The sequence below is a fragment of the Mastomys coucha genome, unplaced genomic scaffold (genome assembly GCF_008632895.1).
Source record: "Mastomys coucha isolate ucsf_1 unplaced genomic scaffold, UCSF_Mcou_1 pScaffold9, whole genome shotgun sequence".
Taxonomy (NCBI): Eukaryota; Metazoa; Chordata; class Mammalia; order Rodentia; family Muridae; genus Mastomys; species Mastomys coucha.
The window spans coordinates 56403207-56426762 of NW_022196915.1; the positions used below are offsets into that span (position 1 = coordinate 56403207).

Here is a 23556-nt window from a genome sequence, read left to right on the forward strand (position 1 = left end):
GGCTGGTTCTTCAGACCCTGCCTGCTTCTCTTAACCACACCTCTCTGCCCACCTCCGGCTATTTGCCATGCCTCCTTACTGGCTCCAGTCACATCAGAAATCCCGCCTGCTATAGAGACTAAGAAAATGCTGATTGGGTCTTTATTACTGACATACTTGGGGGAGTGGTTTTGCCTCGATTATTCTAGCTGTTGCTGGGAACAAAGGGTTGGCATTAAAGTGAAGATGGCTGAGCGTTCACAACTCCTGTCTAATTTTGTAAACCAACCATGTGGACAGGTATACCTGTGGCCACTCTGTCTTTTCCCTAACTCTCTCTTACTGCTGCTCTTCTTTCTAACTCCATTTTCCAGGTACCCTACCTCTTTTAACCTTGCTTATGGACAGCAACATCTGGGGGTGACATATGTCCCCCAATGTCATCAACACACAGCTATATCCAGAGATGTTCAGTGAGATTGACTGATATAGAACCCTATTTATTTTGGTCACTTCTTCTCTAAGGTGCTAAGTTTGCCGATAGGGTGAAAGGAAGGGTTGTCATACTCAATGAGTGACCAAGGGTCAAATAAGTGGTGAGTGTATAATTCTGGGAGCTTCCTGTGGAAAAGGGCTATCCTAGGAGGTGGGGGGGGGGAAACCAACTGGGGAGTTCTATGTTCTTAGTCACAGGCTGGTGCTGGCCACAAAGACACTTTGCAACTAGGTCAGTTCCTAAGAGCAGGTCTTGACCTACTGTCTAACCCCTGGATACACACACTGGGAGTTTTCACCGTGGTACTGTGATGTCACTGATGTGTGTGGCATTGTATACAGTGATTATGTGGATGCATTTCCTTTTTCTTTTTTTAAAAAAGATTTTCTTTTTTTTTCTTTTCTTTCTTTCTTTCTTTTTTTTTTTTTTTTTTTTTTTTTTTTTTTTTTTTTTGAGACAGGGTTTCTGTGTGGCCCTGGCTATCCTGGAACTCACTCTGTAGACCAGGCTGGTCTCGAACTCAGAAATCTGCCTGCTTCTGCCTCCCAGGTGCTGGGATTAAAGGCGTGTGCCACCACTGCCCAGCTAAAAAGATTTTATTTACTTAATGTATATGAGTACACTGTAGCTGTCTTCAGACATCTTAGAAGAGGGCATCGGATCCCATTACAGCCACTATGTGGAATTAAACTCAGGACCTCTGGGAGAGTAGTCGGTGCTCTTAACCTCTGAGCCATCTCTCTAGCCCCCATATTTCCTTTTCTTATATGGGGCTTTTAATGATCTTATAAACTCTGCATTCTGAAGTTGGGGATTGCTGTTGTGGTTTTTTTTTTTTTCATAAGCACCCTGTTTGAGAAGGGGTCTTAATATGTAGCTTGGGCTGAGCTTGAATTCACCATCCTTCTGTCTCAAGCTTCTGAATGCTGGAATTTTAGGCAACTGTTGTTCTTGTTATATTGTAGATTTCTTAGCCAGTTTCTCAGAACCCACGCTAGGCCTGGTGGAGCCCACCTGTAATCCCAGCCCTCAGGAAGCTGAGGCAGGAGGATAGTGAGTTTATGACTAGCCTGGGCTGCATAATGAGACACCCTATCTTAAACAATTGATGCAATTTTATTAGTTAATTAATTATATGTAAGTACACTATAGCTATCTTCAGACACTCAAATATGGGCATCAGATCTTGTTATGGATGGTTGTGAGCCACCATGTGGTTGCTGGGATTTGAACTCAGGACCTTTGGAAAAGCAATCGGTGCTCTTAACCACTGAGCCATCTCTCCAGCCCCAATTGATGCAATTTTTGTCCCAGTGGAGATACATCTCCTATAGTCATTGTATGTTAGTTCATCCATCTACCCTAAGGCCAGGAAGTAGAAGCATGTATTTATCCTTACCTGGCACATTCCTGATTAGAACTATCCATTTACCCAGGCCATTTTTTTTTTTTTAAAGCTCCAAGAAGGAGCTCTTGGACCCTGGGTCGAGTCTAAGGTATTGGCTGTGAATCCCCAAAGGGACATAGCAGTGGTTCACCGTTCTGGATTTCCTCCAGGGGAAGGAGTTGACTATGAGTCAACTGTCAAATTGAAAGCATGCAGAACCAGAGGTGGGAAGTCCCAGTTTTCTCTGCACATCTTTATCCCTGGCCAGCAGATTTGCAACCCTCTTATACAGAGAAGGGTGCTTTCCCACCCACCTCAATGATAGACATTAAATAGTCGTTAAGTTAAAAGCATCCAGTAAGTGTAAGGCCTCTCTCCTTCAGTATGGAAGAGAGACAGGACAACGGTCCCCTTTTGCATTCACCGACTCTATCCCACCTCTGTGACCTGTAGAAACCAATTATCCCTGGAACAGGTGGTCTCAAAGGATGATTTCTCTGGTTCCCCATAGATGGGGTGGGGGTGGGGAAGAAATTCACCACCCCGTTGAGTTCTATGCAGGAAAGGACTAAAACGAGGACTGGCTAATGACTCATAAAAGCAGCAAACTTATTGACGAATACAATTCTTAGTCATGAATTCACCATGTCCTATACATACCAAAATAAAAGCAATTACAGATTTAAATGAAGCCATGATTTTTTTAGTGCAGCCAACACTTGTTCTAGCCCAAGATGGGGCTCAGGGAGAGTGACCTCTAACTCCTCTGTAATGAAAACACCTTGCAGCCTGAAGGCTCTGGGATGGTAATTGCTCTGGGCAGAGAGATAGAGATGGAAGTGTGCTAATGATGTTCTGTTTCCTTTTGGAAGCAAGCGGAGCCGCCCCCCCCCCATCTTCCGACTGCACAGGGCTGAGGTAGAAACGCACCTCTCGACTCAGCCCCTCAGCTGCTCACTTTTACCATTCCCACGCCTCTCTTCTTTTCAGTTAGTTGCTCAGGACCTGGTGAATTTACACCCAGGCCCAATGGATGTATTTAAACATGTGAGCAATCACAGGAGAGAAACAGATGCAGCCTTCTCTCTCTCCCTCATTTTTTCCCTTTCTATTCAGTGAGGACTTTACATAGCCAGGAACTATATAATTCATATTTTCTTCACAGTCACAAAGACTGCTGGAACTGAGTTCCTGTTGGGAAACACATTTTTTTTTTCTGGGTTCTTCCTGGTTGGGCGCTGGGGTGTTGAAAACTGTTGTGCATTTATCAGCTACTAGGAAAGGTAGTTCAGAGAGACAGTAGACCAAGACTTTTCAATGAATTGCAACAAGAAATTGGCATGTTTGTATTCTACGGAGTTGGGGGTGGGGGAGACTCTAGGATTTGTTCCTGTAATCGGAGCAAGGCCATTTTGCCAAAGCAATTTCTAGCCTGAGTACAACAGGTAGGAAAAAAAAAAAAGGAAGAAGAAGCAACCCGGCTCTTCTCATTTCCAGGGGTTCATGCTTTGGAGGTGGAGGGCAGGAGTCTGAAATTAAATATTCGAGAGAGAAATCAGCAAGGGGCCAACTCTTGAGGAAAGGAATGTCCATTAAGGTCTGGTGATGGGATTGCCAATATAGACGGTTACAACTGGCCTCTCCCCTACCTCTCCCCCACCTGCAAGGGTGCTTGGGAACTCGATAGCTCTCAGGGAAGGATGTGCTCTGGTCTCCCTATCTCTACCTAGCCTTTAGCTGCTGGTCTACCAACTGCAGCCCCTGGGAATTGAAAATTAATTTCATTCCCTGCCCCACGCAGCTGATCACAGATGGCCAGTGCCTCAGCTGAGTTCTGGGGTCAGATGCGTGAGACCACCAGGTACCTGGAGTAAATGATAGGGGCCTTGGGCCGAAAAGACGTCTACCAATTCAGAAATCACATTTTCCGCTCAACTCAATTTCAGTGTCTCTTTGTCTCTCCACAACAAGATTCAATTATCAGGGCACTGTGTGTTCTCTCTCCTATGTATGTCCCCTCCCCCACCCTACACACCTGTGCTCTCCAACGGAATGTTGAGTGTCCTCTCTCTTCCTGGTAACTGTGGCTAATGGGATTTCTATAAGCAAGAAAGAGAGAGGATTTTTTTCCCTCCCTTATTGTCAGGAACTGAGTAATTTCCATGGTGGTTGACACCATAGAAAAGTATCAGAATATCGGAAGCTGCTGATTCGAGCTGTGTGATCGTGGGCAAGTCACTCAGCCTTTCTGAGCCTCAATTCCCCATCTCCCTACCCCCACCATATAATAATAAGTTATCGCAGGAGACCCACCCCTCCCTAAGGGGTTGTTGGCAGTTCCTGGTTACTGGGGGAGGCAGTGGTGTAGCCATTGAAAAGTTGCCCATGCTCTAGTAAATATCCTCCAACCACACTGATGCAAGGAATCATAAACTCAGTGGGCTGCTCACAAATAAAGGCTTCCTAGAAGAAAGGGTTCCGTCCAAGATCAGGAGATGAGAGAGGGCGTGGGGGCAAAGTGACTAAAATTCATCACAAGCATGTGTAGAACCCTCAAAGGATAAATAAATAAACAAACTTAATGGAAAGTGAAATAAAACAAAAAAGAAAGATAAACAGTGGCCTCACGGACTCGGGCCAGTGAGGAACACAGCTAGAATAATCATTCTTCTCAAGTACAGGAGGACCCTCCTGAAAACAAGAGAGACTGTGGACAGACAAGGATAAATGAGCCCAGGAACCTGGGAGATGGCTCAGACCTAAGCATGAAGACTTGACTTTGGACCCAAAGCACCCATGTAGAAGCTGGGCGTGGCAGGATGTGCCTGTAACCCCAGTGCTGGGACAGCAGGAGCAGGAGGATCTCTTGGGTTTGCTGGATAGCCAGGTTAACCTCCAGGGAGCTCCAGGCTCAAGGAGAGATGCCATCTCAAAAAAATGCAGTTGAGAGTGATAGAGGAAGATACCAAATGCCAACCTCGGGTATTCACGAGCAATGTTCACAGAGCACATAAACTCCAACACATATGACCTGCCACTCCACACACAAAGGAGGGGATGGAGCCTCCACACCACTGGCCAGCATCTCTAATTGGTCTGTCACATAGTCATGCCTACAGGAAGCCACAGCCTCAGGACTTAGGGGAAGGTCAGGAGGGAAGCCTGTCACTGCGGTGTTTGCTGAGTTTAGAAGGGAGTTGGAATAGACTTGGGTTCAGATTCAGCCGGCTTCATGCCACATTCTACTTCCAGGAAAGAAAGTGGGGGGAGCTTTGTTGGAAAAAGCAAACAGACTCCTAGAGCATCTTGGGCATCCGACAGTTCTTAGGAAACTGCATTTGGGCAAACACCACTGAATCAGCAACGCTTGGATTCAACTCCTAGTGACAGCCTTTCAGACTGAGAGACATTGAGAGATAGAGGGTTGGGGACCTGGGAAGGCAACCCCTAAGGGTCCAAATAGATCTTGGGTATATTCTCTCTCTAGTTCTTGCCTCCTACCCACACCTAGTGTACAAGCTGCCTTGAAAGGGGTTCTGTCATGCAGCACCTTGTGGGGGATTCTTAACAAAGGGGGTACACACCACCATGGAGAGAAATCCAAAGGTCTGATGTGTTACAGCCATATCTGTTACTGGGGTCCCGAATGGCCTCTGCTGTGACTTTGGGTTCAAGCTCCTTTGAAGTTGCACATTTAGAATGGAACCCACTCCTCCCTTGTGATGGAATATTAGCAGGAACCATATGGCTCAACCTTCTGGAGCTATAGAATTTTATATCCTCAGACCCTAAAGGGTCTGATGGCAGCCCTTTCCTCACTGAATTCTTAAAGGGAGCCAGTACATTCTCAGGAGTGGAGACTTGTAGGACCCTAACCTCTCTGTGCCACGGCCCCACCCCAGGTGACAATTTCTTTGATGCCATGCACTGATCGAACACCCAGTCTATGACATTCTCTCTTTAAATTATACTGAAATCCTCTCTCCCAACCCCATTTACCTACTGGCTGCATTCTGGGGCAAAAGATAGACTGAAACCATGGACCTGTTAAGAGAATCTGGCTCAAGCCAGAGTGTTCACTTAGCTTGCACAAGGCCCTAGGTTTGATCCCCATGACTACACAAAACCAGACACATAAAACTGTGGATACTTGTCTGTCTTGGGGTGGCCTTAGTAAGAAGCAGTGGATTTTGATATCTTCTCTCTCTGTCTCTGTCTCTGTGTGTGTGTATGTCTGTCTCTCTGTCTCTGTCTCTCTCTCTCACTCTGTGTGTGTGTGTGTCTTTCTCTCTGTGTCTCTGTCTCTCACACTCTGTGTGTGTGTCTCTCTGTGTCTCTGTCTCTCTCTCTCTGTGTCTCTCTCTCTGTGTGTCTCTGTCTCTGTCTCTCTCTGTGTGTCTCTCTGTGTATGTCTCTGTCTCTGTGTGTGTGTGTGTGTGTGTCTCTCTGTGTGTCTCTGTCTCTTTGTCTCTCTCTCTCACTCTGTGTGTGTGTCTCTCTCTGTGTCTCTGTCTCTCACACTCTGTGTGTGTGTGTCTCTCTCTGTGTCTCTGTCTCTGTCTCTCTCTGTGTGTGTCTCTCTGTGTGTGTCTCTGTCTCTGTCTCTCTCTCTCTGTGTCTCTCTCTCTCTGTGTGTCTCTGTCTCTGTCTCTCTCTCTCACTCTGTGTGTGTGTGTGCCTTTGTGCATAAGAAGCAGATACAGTAGAGCAAGGAGTATAGTAACACCCCAGGCCAAGCAGCACATTCAAGGCAGCGTGGCAGGTGACATCCAGGATGTCAGAGAATGTGACAGTAGCACTGGGGACGTGAATAGCATAATGCCACACATCAGTGTTGCCGGCAGAGCTAAGATAAGTTGGCAGTGGGCACAGAATCACCGCCTGGGTCAGGAGATGCCAAGCCGAGCTGGTGTGTTATCATTTGCTCAACCGACACTCAGACGCCACCGAAGCTGCTAACACAAGGAACCGCATCTCAGCTGTCTTCCTGCCCTCGCACTGATCCCGCCTGTGGCTTTCCATTTCCCTACCCCTCTGTATCCTGGAGCACCTTGAAAGAGGCAGATCTTAAGTGTCAGAAACCTGGGTTGCAGCACCCACAGACTCAGCAGCCACCTCAGTGTTTTTAATTCTGTGCTTCTCAACTTCTCCACTTGTAAGGGGAAGAAAACTGTCCATGTCTTTTAAGGCATGAATGAGGGAAAAAGTTAGCATCCTCAGAGGGCGTTAAAGCCATCTCTTATGTTTACTGTCACTGGATGTTTACATTCACTGGACTGTCACCTTTCCTGTCTCTTCCTGCTGAGGCCTTTCTGGTCTCAGGAACTTACCTGCCACCCTCTGAGCCTGGCCCTGCACTGTCATGGAAAGGAGTGGAGATCCCAGCTCATCTTGACATCTCCTGACCCAGATGTGAAGTCATGGATTTACCACAGTTCTCCAGATGAAAGCAATTTTACTGTCTTAGCAGGCTTACCTTTTTGGCCAGAACTCCTTGTCCCTTGGTGACAGCATTTTCTCCCCTCCCCGCCCCGAAAACACTGGAGTCTGGAGTTTCTTCCTCCCTGATTTCCACAGCCACTGCTGTAATAAGGCATCTTTTCCTTGGGACACATCTCCTCATTTCTACATTACTCTTCCTCAGGTCACCAAGTAGTCAATATTGAATTTTTTAAGGGTAGGGTGGGCCTTGGATTTTCTATGTAGCCCAGACGGGCCTCATACCCATGGTAATACTCGAGCCATTTGCCTCCTAAATTCTAGGATTAAAAAAAAATGTATGGCATAATATCAGACTAATCATTGACTTAGCTTATTTTTCTTTTTGATGTTTTGATATAGGGTCTTATATAGCCCAGGCTATCCTTGAACTCATTGGGTAGGCAAGGCTGGCTTTGAACTCCTGATTCTTCTGTATACTCTTCCAAAGTGTTGAGATTACAGCTTGAGCCACCACCATCTAGTTCTAACACTGGCCCTTTCTTAGGGTTACAAGTGTAGTTTGACTCTGCACAGAAATATCTGGGAATCACCGATGGGGGCCTCTGACAGCAGACACAGGTCCTAGACACACATGCAGGAGGAGTGAGCACACATGCACACACAAACACACATATATATGTACACACATGCACACTTCCCCCCTCTCTGAGCCTCCATGCCTCTTTCTTCTTCATTTCCTGTGGCTGATCCCACACTCTAATCCTGTCCGAGGTCCTGCTGCCACCTCTCAGTGGCCCTGTACCTCACTCCCTTGAGCAGAAAGCTCCCATCACATCTCTAGCTTCCTGGTGCTTGGGGGGGGTGCAGTGGGGGGAGCGGAGAAGCTGCGGGATAATGAGTTGAGAACTTCCAGCCTCCCGTCTCCTCCTGGCTGCTGACTGACACAAATGGAATTCATCTTTAATCATCTGTTAACTCGTTGTCTATTATAGCTCTTTAATAGCACCATAGATATTCTTAATGAAGCATGATTTAAGGTATTTACAGCCCAAGGACCGACAGACATCACTCACAGTGTGCAGGTAATGAGGCGGAAAACGGCTTTTGAATTTCCCCCAAAAGGGAAAGCACACAGAGACAGAAAGAGCTTTAGCACAGGGGCAAAAAGAAAAAAAAAAAAGAAGAAAAAAGAGAAGGATTAAAAGCCTCGTGTTGTACGGTTTGTTTTAAAATGTTTAGGCATTTAAAGTCATTTTAGCTCTTTCGAGGTGTTTGGCTCACAGAGTTCAGCAATTACAGCTCAGAGGGTGGCAGGCTGTGGCTGTGAGTTCCCCAGGCAGCCACCTCAGGTCCTGCTGCTGTCACCCTACACTGAACTAGGGACTAGGGAGGGGCTGGCGGGACTGCTGGAGGAGTCCTCTGGCCTTCCCCAGTCCCTTCATCACTGTCTTCCTCCAGGGAAGTTAGGAGGAGCAGCCATGGGAAGTCAGCCCCACCCCCAGCAGACAGAGAGAGACAGGGTCTCAGCTTCCTATAGTGCACATGCTGTCCAGGGCTGGCTCCTGCTCCCACCTCACAAAACCTCCACGTTTTCTGCTTGAGGTGCAGCCTGTAATAAATGTTGGGAACTCAACCCGGCATCCACTGAGGAGACCCAAGGTCACCAGCTCTTTGGTGACAAAGCCAAGCCTGAGTCAAGGCCTCTTTTCTCAGGGAATCCTCCTGCCTGCCCATGTATATAAAATCCCTCAGAACACTGGAAGCTGGGGGCTGGGGAGGCATTCTCTTAAGATTAGGTTTTAAACACAGAGATCTCCAAGGCAAGAGAGACATGCTAAAGCTGTGGTTCTCAACCTGTGGGGCTCGACCCCTTTGTGGGTCAAATGTCCCCTTTGCAGGGCTCCCCTAAAACTATCAGAAAACACAGACAATTACATATGGTTCGTGACAGTAGCAAAAAGTATATTTATGAAGCAGTAACAGTCATAATTTTATGGTTAGAGGTCACCACAACATGAGGAACTCTGACCTAAAGGATTGAGGGCTACCTTGTGACCGGAGAGAGACTACAGTTCCAGTTCCAATTCTGACTCTTGGCCATCATGGCCTTTGAACAGATTCTCTGACCTTCCTACATGGCCTCTCTTTGCCTCAGAGGGTGCCCTGTCCCTGCCATCTTGGTAGTCAACAAGACATGACGAGAAATGACTCTAAGGAAGGAGGCAGACGTGACCATCATTCACCCTAGCTGAGTGGCGTTGCTTTCTCTTGTGGTCCAGCTCACAAAGATCTCTCCCCACGCCACTGCCATGGCTTTCCCTGTCTCTCTGTGTCTGCTCGACTCCACCTGAGGTGAGAGCTGAAGAGAGATTCCATGACCCTGGTGACATCTCATCCAATCCTCCTCCTGCAGCTGTCTGAGATGGTCTTCCAGAGGCCACCACAAATACTGACAGAAAGAAAATGGGACACCCAGGCCCAGTGGGGCAATTTTCCAAGGGAACCATGTTTGGGCTGTTTGAAATTAGTACCATACATTCTTGCCTGGCTCATAGGATGTAGGGTTGGGCCCTCTGCTGCACCCGTGCCTTTTCCTTCCTGAGAGGACAAAGGGCTGTGGGCACTAGTGTAGGCATACAACATCTGGACAAGAAAGCAGAGCATCAGGTGGGCTGGGAGAATCTTGGAAGGTTCCTTGGGATGGGGTGGTGAACATACCTGTGCTGCCTCGAAGAAGCACACTGATTCTCTCTCGCCAGAGCTTCCTTGGCAAGCATCAGCCCTTTATTCTCAAGAACACCATTTCATTCTGCCACCTCTGAAACATGGCCCAGACAGGTTACAGAGCTAGCCTTGGACACACAGGATCAAACTTCTGACTGCCAGCATTTCCCAGGCTCCCCAGCCTCCAGCTCTGTGTCAGTCTGCTTCTGCCTGGCATGTGTTGCCTCCTCCCACGCCTGAGGGAGCCAGACGTCCCAATCCACACATGGAAGCGCTCAGGCAGGGGGTGACATTCTGAGGACACAGTCAAGAGAATGGGGTCTTGTAGTGCCAAATCAAAGTTAGGGTTCCATTTGGAGAAGGGTACCAAGCCTCAGATGGAAAGACTCCACCCATCATTTTTACCCCATTCACTCCCCTCATTGTTTCTAAGAGTCTAGCTATGCAGTGTTGGTTCATCTGGAACTGGATATGTGGCTCTCAGGCTGGCATCAAACTTATGGCAATCCTCCTGCCTCAGCCTCCTATCTGCTGCTATGTAGCCATACCTAGCTAATCTTTCCTTTTTCTTCTCTTTGTCCCTTCCTTCCTTCCTTCCTTCCTTCCTTCCTTCCTTTCTTCCCTCCCTCCCTTTCTCCTTCCCTTCCTTCCTTCCTTCCTTCCTTCCTTCCTTCCTTCCTTCCTTCTTTCTTTCTAGCACTGGGGTTTAAACCTACAATTCTGTGTATGCTAAGCAAGCACTCTGCCACAGAACCACATTCCCAGCCTCTCTTCTCCTCCAGAAGTCCTCAGTCCTATCACAGCCTCTGCCATCCAAGCTATATATATCTCAGACATGTCCAATCTAAATCAAAGGGGATATAAAAGCAGAGACTGAGAGGAAGTACCTCAGAGCCTGGTGGATATATTCATTTGTGGATTTGTACATCCTCTTCTACCTGTCCAAACCTTGTGTAAGTTCTAGGGATAATGGAGCAGCCTGCCCAGAGAGAAGCCATGAACTAGTGCAAGGACAGATTCCAGAGAGAGAGAAGGAGAGAGAAAAAGAGAGAGAGAGAGAGAGAGAGAGAGAGAGAGAGAGAGAGAGAGAGAGAGAGAGGAAGAAAGAAAGAAAAAAAGAAAGAAAGAAAGAAAGAAAGAAAGAAAGAAAGAAAGAAAGAAAGAAAGAAAGAAAGAAAGGAAAGAAGGAAGGAAGAAAGAAGAGAGAAAACACCTGCCAGTAATTTAAAGAGTTGAGGCATGCCTTACAGAGCCCGGGGGCAGAATATATCTGGGTGGATTAAATATGGCACAGGATACGTTTCTCAGCCTTGGGTGGTGAAGGCTTTTTCCAGAACAGTCCGTGTAGCTGGGTACAGAGCCCACCTATTGGAGGATGCTCCCAGTTTTTAGGATCTCGCCATAGCATGATGATGCGTTGATTTCCCTCCCTTCTTCAGTTTCCAGCAATCCATTGTCTGCGCAGTACAGACTTTCAGGAAGGTCTCCTCCCCACCCCCCACCCCCGTCCCTTACTTTCTTTACTTTTCATGGGGAAGCCTGTGTCTTCCCTTCCCTCCATCAGTGAGGACCGGAGAGGAAAAGAAAGGCTTACGGGGCCCAGAGGGCCCTTGGAAATGAAATCTCTGTTTTCTGCCATGCTCACCCTGCGATCTTTAAAGTTGTTACAACTCCTCAGTAGTCTCACCTGCACCACTGGCATTTGGCTGGTCCGGATCCCGATTTCTGCTATCTCTTCTCCACTTTGGTTCAAAGTGCCATGGGCTAGGATAGGGCTGGCTCAACACTGGAGTAGCTGCCCCCAGGCCAAATGTGGAAATGAAGGAAAGCAAAGAGCGAGACACAGGTCATGTCTCAAATATGCTGGCCTCCTGCCCAGAGTGAGGCAGCTACTCGGCCTGCTCTAGAGCCCCAGTCGAAAGCAAGTTCCTCTAAATAGTTTCAATGAGTCAATATGTCTCAGCAAAACCAGACTTCTTAAGACAATACAGTTAAGTGAAAAGGGAAGAAGTCATATGGGCCCCTTTATTGGAATAGACTTGAAGTTGATTTTGTTTGGCTGATATTGGTGATAGAACCCAGGACCTCACATACTCTGGGTCATTGCCATCCTCATCATGGCTGTTGTCATCATCATCGTCATCTGTTTTCATTTCAAGATAGCTCACAAAGTTGTTCGGCTTGGCCTTAAACTTATATAGCCAAGTACATCCTCCTGCCTCAGCTGCCCAAGTAACTCAGACAACAGACCTCTGCCATCAGGCCTGGCTCCTTGCCATTATCAAAGTAGTCAAAGCTTGGTGGTCTAGAGTTTCCTCCTGGCAAGCCCTTGTCATGATTTATAATAACTTCCTCTCTCAGTTGGCAAATACCAGCCTGTAGTTGCACAGGTGACTTGGAGAAATGCCAAGGGGAGCCTCACCTTGGGTTTTCCTGTGCAGTTGCTTCCAGGGCCATCAGAGCTGTCCGGTTATCTACTCCCATGGTACCCGACCCCCACATTACCACCACCACCACCACCACTTTCCAATGGCATTTTAAGAACACTAGCTTTGAAGATGGAAAATTCAGCCCCTACCCAAAGCAAGTGATTTTTATAAATGTCACCTCCAAATGGTTCTGGGAGAGATGAGAGGATCTCTTTTGTTATGTCCCGTTTCACGGAGTCACTGTCATCTTTGTCTTAGTTGCTTTCCTCACACTGTGACTAAATACCTGACCAAAGCAGCTTGGGAGCAGGAAGACTTATTTTAGCTCAGGGGTCTCAGGGGATACACTTTCTCTTGGTGTGGAGGGCTTAACGGGCTTCCTGGCAAAGGGAAGGAGCATGGGATGCGGACTCCTTACATTTTGTTTGAGATAGGGTCTCACTGTATTTACTCTTGGCTGACCTTGAACTCTCCATGTAGCCTAAAGGGGCCTTGAAATCACAGAGATGCACCTGTTCCTACCTCCTGGATGCTGGGATTAAAGGTGTGCCACGCACATCTTAGTAGATCAAAGAGCAGAGCCCTGGCTGGGAACCAGAATAGGGTGTAGGTCTCAGGACCCACCCTTCACCACGTACTTCCAAGAGGACCAGCCCCTCCCTAACCTTCTGAAGACCGACCAAGTACCAAGCCCACAAACTGATGGGGATGGGTGATGGAAGTTTCACATTCAAACTGTACCCATCCTGTGTAGAAGCTCTTCACGCTTCCCAGCAACCTGCAGGAGCAGCCCTTGTCATAAGCTCAGGCCACCACATGAGGATCTTCCTGAGAAGCAGTCTGTGACCATCTGCAGAGACGCTGCCGGTCGCAAGCCCTAAAACATCTACTTGAGATGGGGGCTCAAAGACCCACCCCCTTTTCTGTCTCTCTCTGTCCCTCTCTCTTCTAGATGATTTTGTACACAGGTTGGCCATACAGTCAGTCCTTGAGCACCATCTCCATGTTCCTAGAGCCAAGTCTCTGTTTTATTCCCAGCTATTAGAAATTGTTTTTAGCAAAGCATGTGTGTGACACTTAGATGGAGCAACCCGTTACCTAGGAAACTGTCCCTCTATACATGCTTCGCTGCCTGGTATCATTTGGATCCAGCTGCCTCGATTGGCCTTTTTCCTTAGCCTTTCTGCAACCCCCCTTTCTCCCAATTATTGTGCCAGATGCGTAGTTCCCAACCAGGACCAGCTCCGTAATTTGTGGGGTTCACTGTAAAATAGTCCCCCATTCAAAACCAATTGAGGTTTCCTAGATAACAGACCCTTAAAACAAGCTGTGGACCCTGTGCTTGTTGGGGGGGGGGCTCTGTGAGGGCGCACAGGCTGTGTGCGTGGAAGGCCTGCTTCTGAGGTGATCAGAATGGCCCTGCACAGCTCTCATTTGTCTCTGTAGACTGACTGGGCTCCTGGCCTGGAGACAGAGGCGTCTTCTATTTTATCACAGTTGTGTTTCTTTTTTTTTAAAAGGCTTTCTCTAACAATACCTAAACTTGGGGCTTCTGAATTTGTAAGGACCAGAGACTGCTTTATATAACCCTCATTTTATCTGTTCGGGACATTTTCTGTCTCCTTCAGTCTGACAAGAGCATCTGATTGGAACTCTAAGTCCCTGTCAGGCCTAGACTGTCAAGTCTGTGAGTGCTGCCTCTGGCTAACATGACCCAGAGACTTTTTTTTGTAGATATCATCCTTCTCTGTATACGTGTTGCTTGTGAACCTCCTCAAAAAACAGTCACCACCCACCCCCCAAACAAATCCTGACTGAATCACCCATGGGTTCCCCCAAAACCATTTGAAGGGATTTGTGTTTCCAGCCTGTCTCACTTTTGAGGTTCAGCAATAAGAGGAACTGTTCCCCCCTCAAACACACAGTGTAGGTTAGCAGTTCTTTTCATCTGTCAGTTAGCTGCTTCTTTTTAAGTCTTTCCAGTCCCACCTCCCTGAGTTCTGGGGCCAAGACCTTGTCCCTTATCTCTTGGTAATGTGAGACACAGGTACATCTCAACTTTCGTTGGCTGGGTCTCTCTTCATCAACTGTAGCATTCTGTAAGGCCTTGGGGATGTCTCTCTCCATGGCCCAGAGCCCAAACGAGCACAGAGCCTTCAGATTCTGGGCTGAGGTACACTGGTGACTTACCAGTGGATCTCAACCTTGCCCTGTCCTCCTGGGATGCAGGAGACCTTTGGGCCACTGTCTCCTGGGAACTAGCCACTCCCACCTGGCATTGGCCTGGCTTTAACCCATTCAACTTCTCTGACCCTGCAGTGAATCCAGACTTACACTCATAAGGTGACATTTCCACAGGCCACGGATTTCCTGTGGCATCCAGTTTCCTGGTGGTCCAATGTGGGGTTCCTTTCTTTCCCATGCATGTAAAGGAGAGTTGAACTCAGAGGAACATGCTAGAGGTGTAGAGAAGAGACTTGCTTGGTTCCTTTAAGCTGCTCTCTGCCCGTGACAACATTCTTAAACGTCAGCTTCTGAAAAGCTTTTGTAAGACTGGTGTCTATGTCCCTTCCCACAGAACGCAACAGGTTAAGAATGCCTGGACATCTTAGACAGAGACCCGGCATCAGGCCCCAGATGTCCAGAGCCATAGGCAGAATGCCTCTGCTTTGTGACCATGCCTCCCTGTGAGGCAGCTCTCTTAGCTTTAAAATGGTCACGGAAGTGCTGAGCCGCACCTGGTACCTGTTACTTGTCTAAGAAACTTTTATGATCGATCGCGTCGACTTATAATCCCAGTGTTTGAAGGTCTATTTTTCTTTTGGAGACAGGGCCTGTCTATGCAGCCCAGGCTGGCTTTCCCCTGGAGACCTTGCTTCCTTCTCTTCCCAAATGGCTGTGATGCCCGGCCCATGCCGCCACACCCTGCTTAGAATTGACTGTCTATGGAAACGTGTTTCCCTTGCGGTCAGCTTCTTGGCAGTGTGTACTGTTTGTTCTATAGCTTACATGCATTCAGCCTGCATGCTCACTCTGCACCTTGTGTGCATCAGGAACCACGTGGAGGTACACACGTGTCTCTTAATAACAGGGCCATGCTCTGAGGAATGGTTCTTTAGGCAACCCAGTCATGGTGTGACCATCCTAGAGTGTACCCAGGCTAAACTAGATTAGTGTAAGCAAACACAGCTTGTGGCTTTTCCACAAAATCAAGAGACAAGAGAAAGGCTGGGTGTGGCACTCACTCCTTTAGTCCTAGAACTTGGGAGACAGAGGCAGGTGGATCACATTAAGTTTGAGGCCAGCCTGGTCTACATAGCAAGCTCCAGGGCAGCCAGGGCTACACAAGAGACCCTGATTCAAACAAACAAACAAACAAGCAAACAAAAACACAAGAGAGAAGGAAAACAGGAAGAAGGAGCTGCCAAGGCCACTGATGGCCTTACCGTGTGTGCTGTTTGGTATTGTATGTGGGGTGCATATGTGTGTGGGTGCACCTGTGAGTGAGGACGAACATGCACATGGACAAACACATAGATGGAGGTCAGAGGTCAACTTTAGGTGTCATTCCTCGGACGACGTCCACCTTGTTCTTTGAGAAAGAGTATCTTAATGATCTGGGAGTTACTGGCTTAAGGAGGCTAAGCTGGCTGGCCAACAACCCTGGAATTTGCCTGTTGCCATCTTCTCAGTGCTGAGCTTACAAGCATGGGCACCACATGGGCTTTTATATGTGGGTTCTGGGGTTTGAACTCAGGCTCTCATGTTTATGTAACAAGCATTTCCCTGACTGAGCCACCTCCTTAGCCATCATTAGATTTTGGTTGTTGTTATCTGTTTGTGTTTGGTTTTTGTTTTGTTTTGTTCTTTGGTAAGGAGGACTATACCTGAACATAACAATGAGCAGTATAGTGGATATGCAAAGAAGAAACAGGATTCTTTAGAATCATTAGGGGCAATAGGCAACTGTCTATACCATTCTTTATAGGAGTGATAATACAGCATCTTTGCTTGCACACCACCAAAGCAAGCACACTGGTTATAGAATACACTTTTTTTTTCTTTGAAACAGGGTCTTATTCTATACCCAAGCTCATCTCATCCTGATATTTCCCTACCTCAGCCTCCAAGTGCTAAGATTACAGGTATGCACCACAGTGCAAAAGCGCCTGAGGAGTTTTTCAGCCACATTATAATATTAAGAGATTATATGTCTATGTGCAGCCTGTTGATGGCAGAAATGTCATGCATAGACATTGTCTCTAGGGACCAATTCTCTTTTCTCCTCAGTCGGATGTTTGAAAAGAGCAGGTGGGCTTTCCTAAGACTCTGCCACTCTTGGCAAAGTGTCACCAGGCAGGAGATAGGTCCTCCCACTTCCAACTCCATCATCAGAGAAGCAGGTTGTTCTGGGACCACCACCTGATGGGGTCCAGGTTTCAACCACACCTCCAATAAAGTCTCTGTGGTCCTCAGAGCCTGTTATAAAGCCGGAGAGCAGTCTGGTCACATTAGCAAGCACGACATGGGCAGAATCTGTCTCAGATTCTGTGTTTGTGCAAAGTCTTTGGCAATGTGGTAAACACTGGTAGGCCTGCCCCTTCTCTGACCTATTCTCTGAAACCTTCCAAAATAGTTATTTAAATCATTTTTAAAATTTTTACTTATTGTTGTTGTGTGGGAGGGGGTGCAGGGGCACATGTGTCACCATGTGTGTGGAGGTCACAGGGCCACTCTGGGGAGTCAGTTCCCACTTTCTGTCTTTCCATCACAGGTTTGAAGAATCAAACCCAGGTCCTTAGGCCTGCACAGCACATGTGTTTTCCCACTGGTCCATCTCATAGGCCCTGTTGATGGATTTGGAGAGCAGAACTGTATGTCTTATTCCCATCCCCCAACACACACACACACACACACACACACACACACACACACACACTTTCCCCCCCTCAACCAGTGTCTTATTTACAATGGTCTCATCACATTCTGTGAGTTTCTTTGAAACACTCTCTTGACATTAGAAAAAGGTTTAGAAAGCATACAGCTGGCTTCATCCATATGCTGTGTCCTCTATAAGAAGCCAGAGGTGCCTCCTCCTCTGCCCTCCCAAGAAGGGCTGGGGCCACAGATTAGCTCTGTCTTCAGCCTCAAGAGATGAAAGGAGACCCTACGAGTTGGGTAGCTCACATTTAGGAGCTGGGTAGGAAAAGAGCTGGTGTCAGAACAAGTCCTCACCGGGAGTCACAGTTAGACCTAATTTTACACCGCATGGGGAGAAAACCCCATACCAGGTTCACACTCAAAGCATGTGGCACCTGCCAAGATTTGCTGTGTGTGTTTAATAAAGTCTGTGTTTTGCACACTAGGTTCTTTGTGTTAGTTACCCCTTCCCCTGGAAGAATCTGGATATTTTGTAGTAACCCATCCATTGCCCTAATGTCTCTCCAAGGTTCCCCCTCACTAATTCTGTGTGTGGAGGAACCAATGCCCAGACAGAGCCAGCTCTGGAAGCTCCCAACCTCCTCCTGCCCTAGCCCGTCCTGGTCCTCGGTCACCCCTTCCTGGTGGTGTTACCTTCCAGAGCCCTGAGCGGGACATCCAGTGTCCAATCAATGTCCTGCCTCTTGCTGAGGGTTATGCCCTCCCTAGCGCTTCCCACTGGACACTCAGACCCAAGTGTCCCCACCTCAGTCTGTCCAACCGTTCGGGCAAACAACCGTGCCTCCAAAAGGCTGAGCCACCAGCCCAGCTACTCACTCACCCCGTGGAGCTGGGCTTGGTCACCCCGATGAGTGTGAAAAGCGCCGCCTTTGCAGGCCGGAATCCGAAAGAAATTGGAAAGCTGCTGCTCTCTCTATTCCCACTCTCTTCTCATGTTTGCTGTTATTTTTTAACACTTTTTTTTTCCCTCCTCAGAGAAGCACTATCCTCTTCCCCAGAGCTTGCCTGTAGCGAAGGCATGGGCTGTACAACTGCAATTATTTCAGGAACAGATGGAGTGAGGAGCAGAAAGTCTGTTAATAGTAATAGAAACGCTACATGTTAACCTGGACAGCACACGATGACAGTCCCATGACTACCGTTCTGTTCCCACCAGCTGGGCACCCAAAGGAGGAATGAGATATTCACAAACAGACATCAGCCACGTAGCCACCTAAAGTTAGAACTCAAATTCCTTCACACTAGGGGCCCTGGAGACCGAAGCCGCTTAGGCCTGGCACAGAGGAGGCACAGCTCAGCGCTGGCCTCACAGGATAACCCAGGCTTGGGTTTAGGCAATCACGACATCCTGGGCCGGCAGAGTCACAGGCCTAGTTTTCAGGTAAATGTTGAGTGTGCTGGTCCTCGTGGGAGTCAAAGGGCCAGCGATTTCAATGGATACTTGGGGAGGTGCCAACTCCCAAACTGCTCTTAACTTCCGGGGGGCTGGCGGAAAGCGTGGCACCACAGCTCCCCAGTGAATCCAGTGCAGGGCCTCATCGAGTTCTGGGATCAGAAACATCTCTTCACTCTTACTAACATGAGGGAAACAAAGTCTTACCCACAACAGGGGATATAGGCAAATTTATTTTAGAAACGTTATTAAACTCTTACTGCGTAGAAGAAAATCATCACCCAGGAAGAGGGACTCTGACCGTGAAACGTCGCCCACAGGCTCCTGTGTATGGACATTTGGTCCCTAGCCGGTGGCACTATTATTTGGGTAGTCTGCAGAGCCTGTAGGAGGTGGAATCTCACTGGAGGAAGTGAGGTCTGGAGGTGGGTCTTGAGCCCAGTCCCACTTCCTGTCTGCCCTCTCCCGAGGCAGTGAGACCCTCTGCCTCTTGTGCACGCCAACATCCCTTCCCTGCCACGATGGATTGTATCCCCTAAAATCAAAATGAAAAGGCCCTACTTCCATGAGTAGCTTCTGGTCAGCTAAAGTGTAGCCCAGGATGTGGACACGCCCAGCAAACCGGCAAGCAGGATGCAATTGGGCTTTACTTCTCTGGGTCAAGGGGCACAGAAGACTCCACAGAGAGAAAGTAACATGAAGGCTGCTGAAGACAGCTGGGGGGAGCTGAGCAAGGTCTAAGCCCAGGTGAGAGCTATGCTATAGTCTGAGGTCTGAGGCCAGTTGCTTTCTAAGGGTATTCCCAGGCCACCACTGTGATAGCCAGTCCTGGACATCCTTTCAATTATAAGTCCAGTGACCTTGGGTTGGTACCAGGGTGTGGATATCTACCCATGTAAATAAGCTACAGTGTAAATCTGGGTTGGTTTATTCATTTACTGTTGAGAATAACTTCACCCAAGATCCCACTAGACCACTCCCCTAGCCAGCAAAGGTCACTTGAGTCGGGGAAGAAGGGAAGATGGCCATCAGGAAGCTGTGGAAGTGGTAGAGACATGAGCATCCCAAAACCTCACAGATGTGTCAGAAGGAATGGAGAGGAGCCAGGGTGCATCCCAGACCTTAGAAGTCCACAGTAGCCGAAGGAAGAATCCAAAGATTAGCACTTGGAGACTAATGGCGACATTGCTGCTCATAAGAAAAGGCAGAGGACAAGGAGGGATGAGCCAGGGTGGCGATGCAAACGCGGCCATGCAGCCGGACATAGCACTGTTGCTGCTTCAATCCTAGAAATGCCCTGCCCAACCCTGTCCTTAAGGACTCTCCTTTTCTCCTCTGCTTTCCTCTGCCTCCTGGGCAGTATGGATGGTTTCTCAATTTGTCTATCAACATGTAGTAATTGTTGCAATATGCTCAGCCACTAATGAAACGTCGGCATCTAAATAGATCGCTTGGCTTTATTAAGAGAAAAGTTTCAATGTCCCAGAGGGGTCCAAACACTCTGGTTGTAAAGAAAGGACAAGACAGTGAACTGATCAGGATTTGAACTCAGCACTAGGCATGCCAGCAGCCTCTGGGCATACGGCCACGTGGGCGTAGAGGAAACATCCCTTCCCCTAGACATCTTGAGTGGACAGACAGGTGCTGTAGCAGGGACTAGTATCTCCAGAGTACTGGGCAGCACAGCTGGCAAGTGGGGACTCCAGAGCACACTACCAACAAGTGTATCTTGGGCGTCCATATTGTTGTGAGTAGAAGTCAACTCTGATTGCTAGGGTGTGGCTCGACGGCAGTGCACACGTCTAACATGGGAGAGGCCCTGGATCACAGCTCTAGTCAAAAAAAAAAAAGATCCTCAAATCTACCCATTGTCCATCTGCCCCTCCATCCCTCTACCACTCACTCCTCATCCTGTGTCTGTCTGTTCCTTTGTGTTAAAGAAGAGACCAGAGACATGGTTTGAAACTTCAGAGGAGGTTATTTGTTCCTCGTGACTAGGATTTTCTTGGTCATTTGACCTGCACCAGGCTCTCTATTCAGAGCCATTTGTTAACTCACAATATGCATAATGACTTCAGAGAAAAGAGTTATTACTATTCCCACCTGGTAGAGAGTGAACATGGTGCCCAGAGAGTTCAGGCAACTTGCCTGCCTGTCCTGACCCTGCGGGTCACCTGCCACCACGAACCCTTGATTCTCCCTCACATTACTTCTCAGGCAGGGCATGTGACACATCTTTAATTCCAGCACTCAAGAGGCAGAGGCAGGTGGATCGCTATGAGTTAGAGACCAGTCAGGATTACTTGAGACTTTGTCTGAAAAAAAAAAAGAAAGAAAGAAAGAAAGAAAGAAAGAAAGAAAGAAAGAAATGAAGGAAGGGAGGGGAGGAGGAGGGGAAGAGGAAGAGAGAAAGAGAAGGAGATGGTGAGGGATTGAGGGAGAGAGAGAGCAAGAGAGAGCAAGAGAGCGAGAGCAAAGGACCAAGAGAGAGAGAAGAGAGATGGTGAGGGATGGAGAGAGAGAAAAAGAGAGAGAGCAAGGAAGGGAGAGAGAGAGAGAGATTACATTTTCATACTGGAAATGTAGCTTAGTCATAGAGTGCTTGTCTGGTCTATAAATACTTAGACTCTGTCCCCAGCACTACAAACACACACACACACACACACACACACACACACACACCTTTTCTATGAAGATTCACACTTCCATCCTACCTTCTCCTGGGCCCACACCCATTTATTTGGACCTTTAAACTAGAATCGGGTGGGGCCCTTCCCTCTGTGGCTGTTGACACATTGCTTTCTCTGTGTCTTGAGACCACTCAGGGCAGGAATCTTAGTTAGTGTTTTATTATTGTGAAGAGACATCATGACCACAGCAACTCTTATAAAGGCAAACATTTATTTGGGGCCTGCTTACAGTTTCAGAGGTTTAGTTCATTATCGTCATGGTGGGAAGCAGCATGGTGGCATACAGGCAGACATGTTACTAGAGACAGAACCAAGAGAATTAATTCTACATCTTGATCTGCAGGCAGATAGGAGACTGTGTGCCATACTGGATATAGCGTGAGCATAGGAGACCTCAAAGCCTGCTCCCACAGTGACATACTTCCTCCAACAAGGCTGCCTAATAGTGCCACTCCCTATGGGCCAAGCACTCAAACACATTAGTCTGTGGAGGCCATACCTATTCACAGCACCACAGCAAGGATCAGATATACTACAAGGAGCCATCAAAGACACTAGGAACTTGTGCTTGAACAGAAGGTAGTTGGAGAACGTGTTGATTCTGAGAGTCTGAGGCTACTGGGTGTGAGAAGAATATTCTACAATCATGCTTGAAGAATGTGTATGTTTCCAGAAAGCTTTTATTGGCTCTGTGAGACATGGCTATTTATAAGGATCTGAGAGGAGCCCAAGCAAGTGACATTCCTAGGCCATTGAAGGGCACCCAAGACCCAGAGGCTGTGGAAGATGCTAGACAGTCCTTGTTTGGTTCCCCATGGAAACACATAGCCCTGGTCATTCTAGCCCTCCAGGATTCTACAATCCATTCATTCTGAGAGAGCTCAGTCCTCCTAGGGATATGGAGAGAGAAAAGAGGAAGCTGTATGTGGGATGCCACAACTCTGTGTTCACTAGGGTTCCCATACTTAGGCTTTGAGAACCAGAATTTAGAGAAAGTTACATCAAGATAACCAATGTTCCAGGAACCTCTGAGACAGGCACCCTGACACTTGTTCATGAGAACTTAACCTGGCCCCCTAAACATCACTAAAAATATTTTATGCCTATAACTCACTCTACATCAAGAGTAATTGTGTGGTGGGAAGCAGACACTATGGCCATTTTTTAACTTAGTAGAACACACCCCAGAGAGGATAAATGGCCTTCATTTTGGTAAAGGACCAGCGTTAGAAGCCAGGTCCCCTGGCATTGACCCAGGCAACCTCTGCACATCAGCATGGCTTTCAGACAAACAGCCTCAAACCCCTACTTGCCTAAACAAGCATGGGAAACTGACATATATGTCCACTAGGAATGTGTAAATCCTGCAATCCAAGCCAAAGGGTTCATTTCATAACAAGAGTCTAGGGCAACATTTCTCAACCTGTGGGTCGTGACCCCCTTTGGGGGTTGAATGACCTTTTCACAGGGGCCACAAATCAGATATCCTATACATCAGATATTTACTGGTAAATCATAACAGCAGCAAAAATAACAGTTATGAAGCAGCAACAAGATAATGTTATGGTTGGGGGTCAGCACAACATGAGGAACTGTCCTTAAAGGGTCCCAGCATTAAGAAAGCTGAGAACCACATAGCTCTAGGGGCTGGCCTCCTTAAACAGATTCAAACTCCTCACAGCTTTTTGCTTTCAGGAAACGTCATCTCTGTGTTTGATCCCTCTTGGTTACAGGATGGTTGCCACACACACATCACATCTACATCCCAGAAGGAAGGAGGATGGGCAAAGGAGCAAGAGACACTAAGGATTTTCTCTTAGTAACTTTACCTTTTACTTGGGGAAAGACCTCCTCCCCAGAGATTTTCTTTGGCATCTTGACCACATGATGCCTTACTTCATTACAGGAGATCCTAGGAAACCTAATATTCCATCCCCCTGCCTCTGGAACAGAGAAAGGGAGGGAGAGGGCCATCTGATCCACAGTGTGATGCTTTGGATCTGAAGTGGCTCCCATAGGCTCATGCTTTCTGTATTTGTTCCTAGCTGGCAGCACTATTGTTGGAGGCTGAGCAT

At 47.7% G+C, this 23556-nt stretch overlaps 1 protein-coding gene and 1 long non-coding RNA gene across 4 annotated transcripts in view; one reads left to right on the forward strand and one right to left on the reverse strand.

The window, feature by feature from the left end:
- Pebp4 (phosphatidylethanolamine binding protein 4) overlaps window positions 1–23556 on the forward strand; it is a 231144-nt gene that overhangs the window by 95573 nt on the left and 112015 nt on the right. The gene's annotated exons all lie outside the window — the stretch shown is intronic.
- On the reverse strand, window positions 3174–5566 carry LOC116084335. Its single transcript, XR_004116079.1, has 3 exons — window positions 5447–5566; window positions 3898–3961; window positions 3174–3391 (listed from the first exon to the last, which is right to left on the reverse strand). It is a non-coding gene; the product is annotated as an uncharacterized LOC116084335 (long non-coding RNA).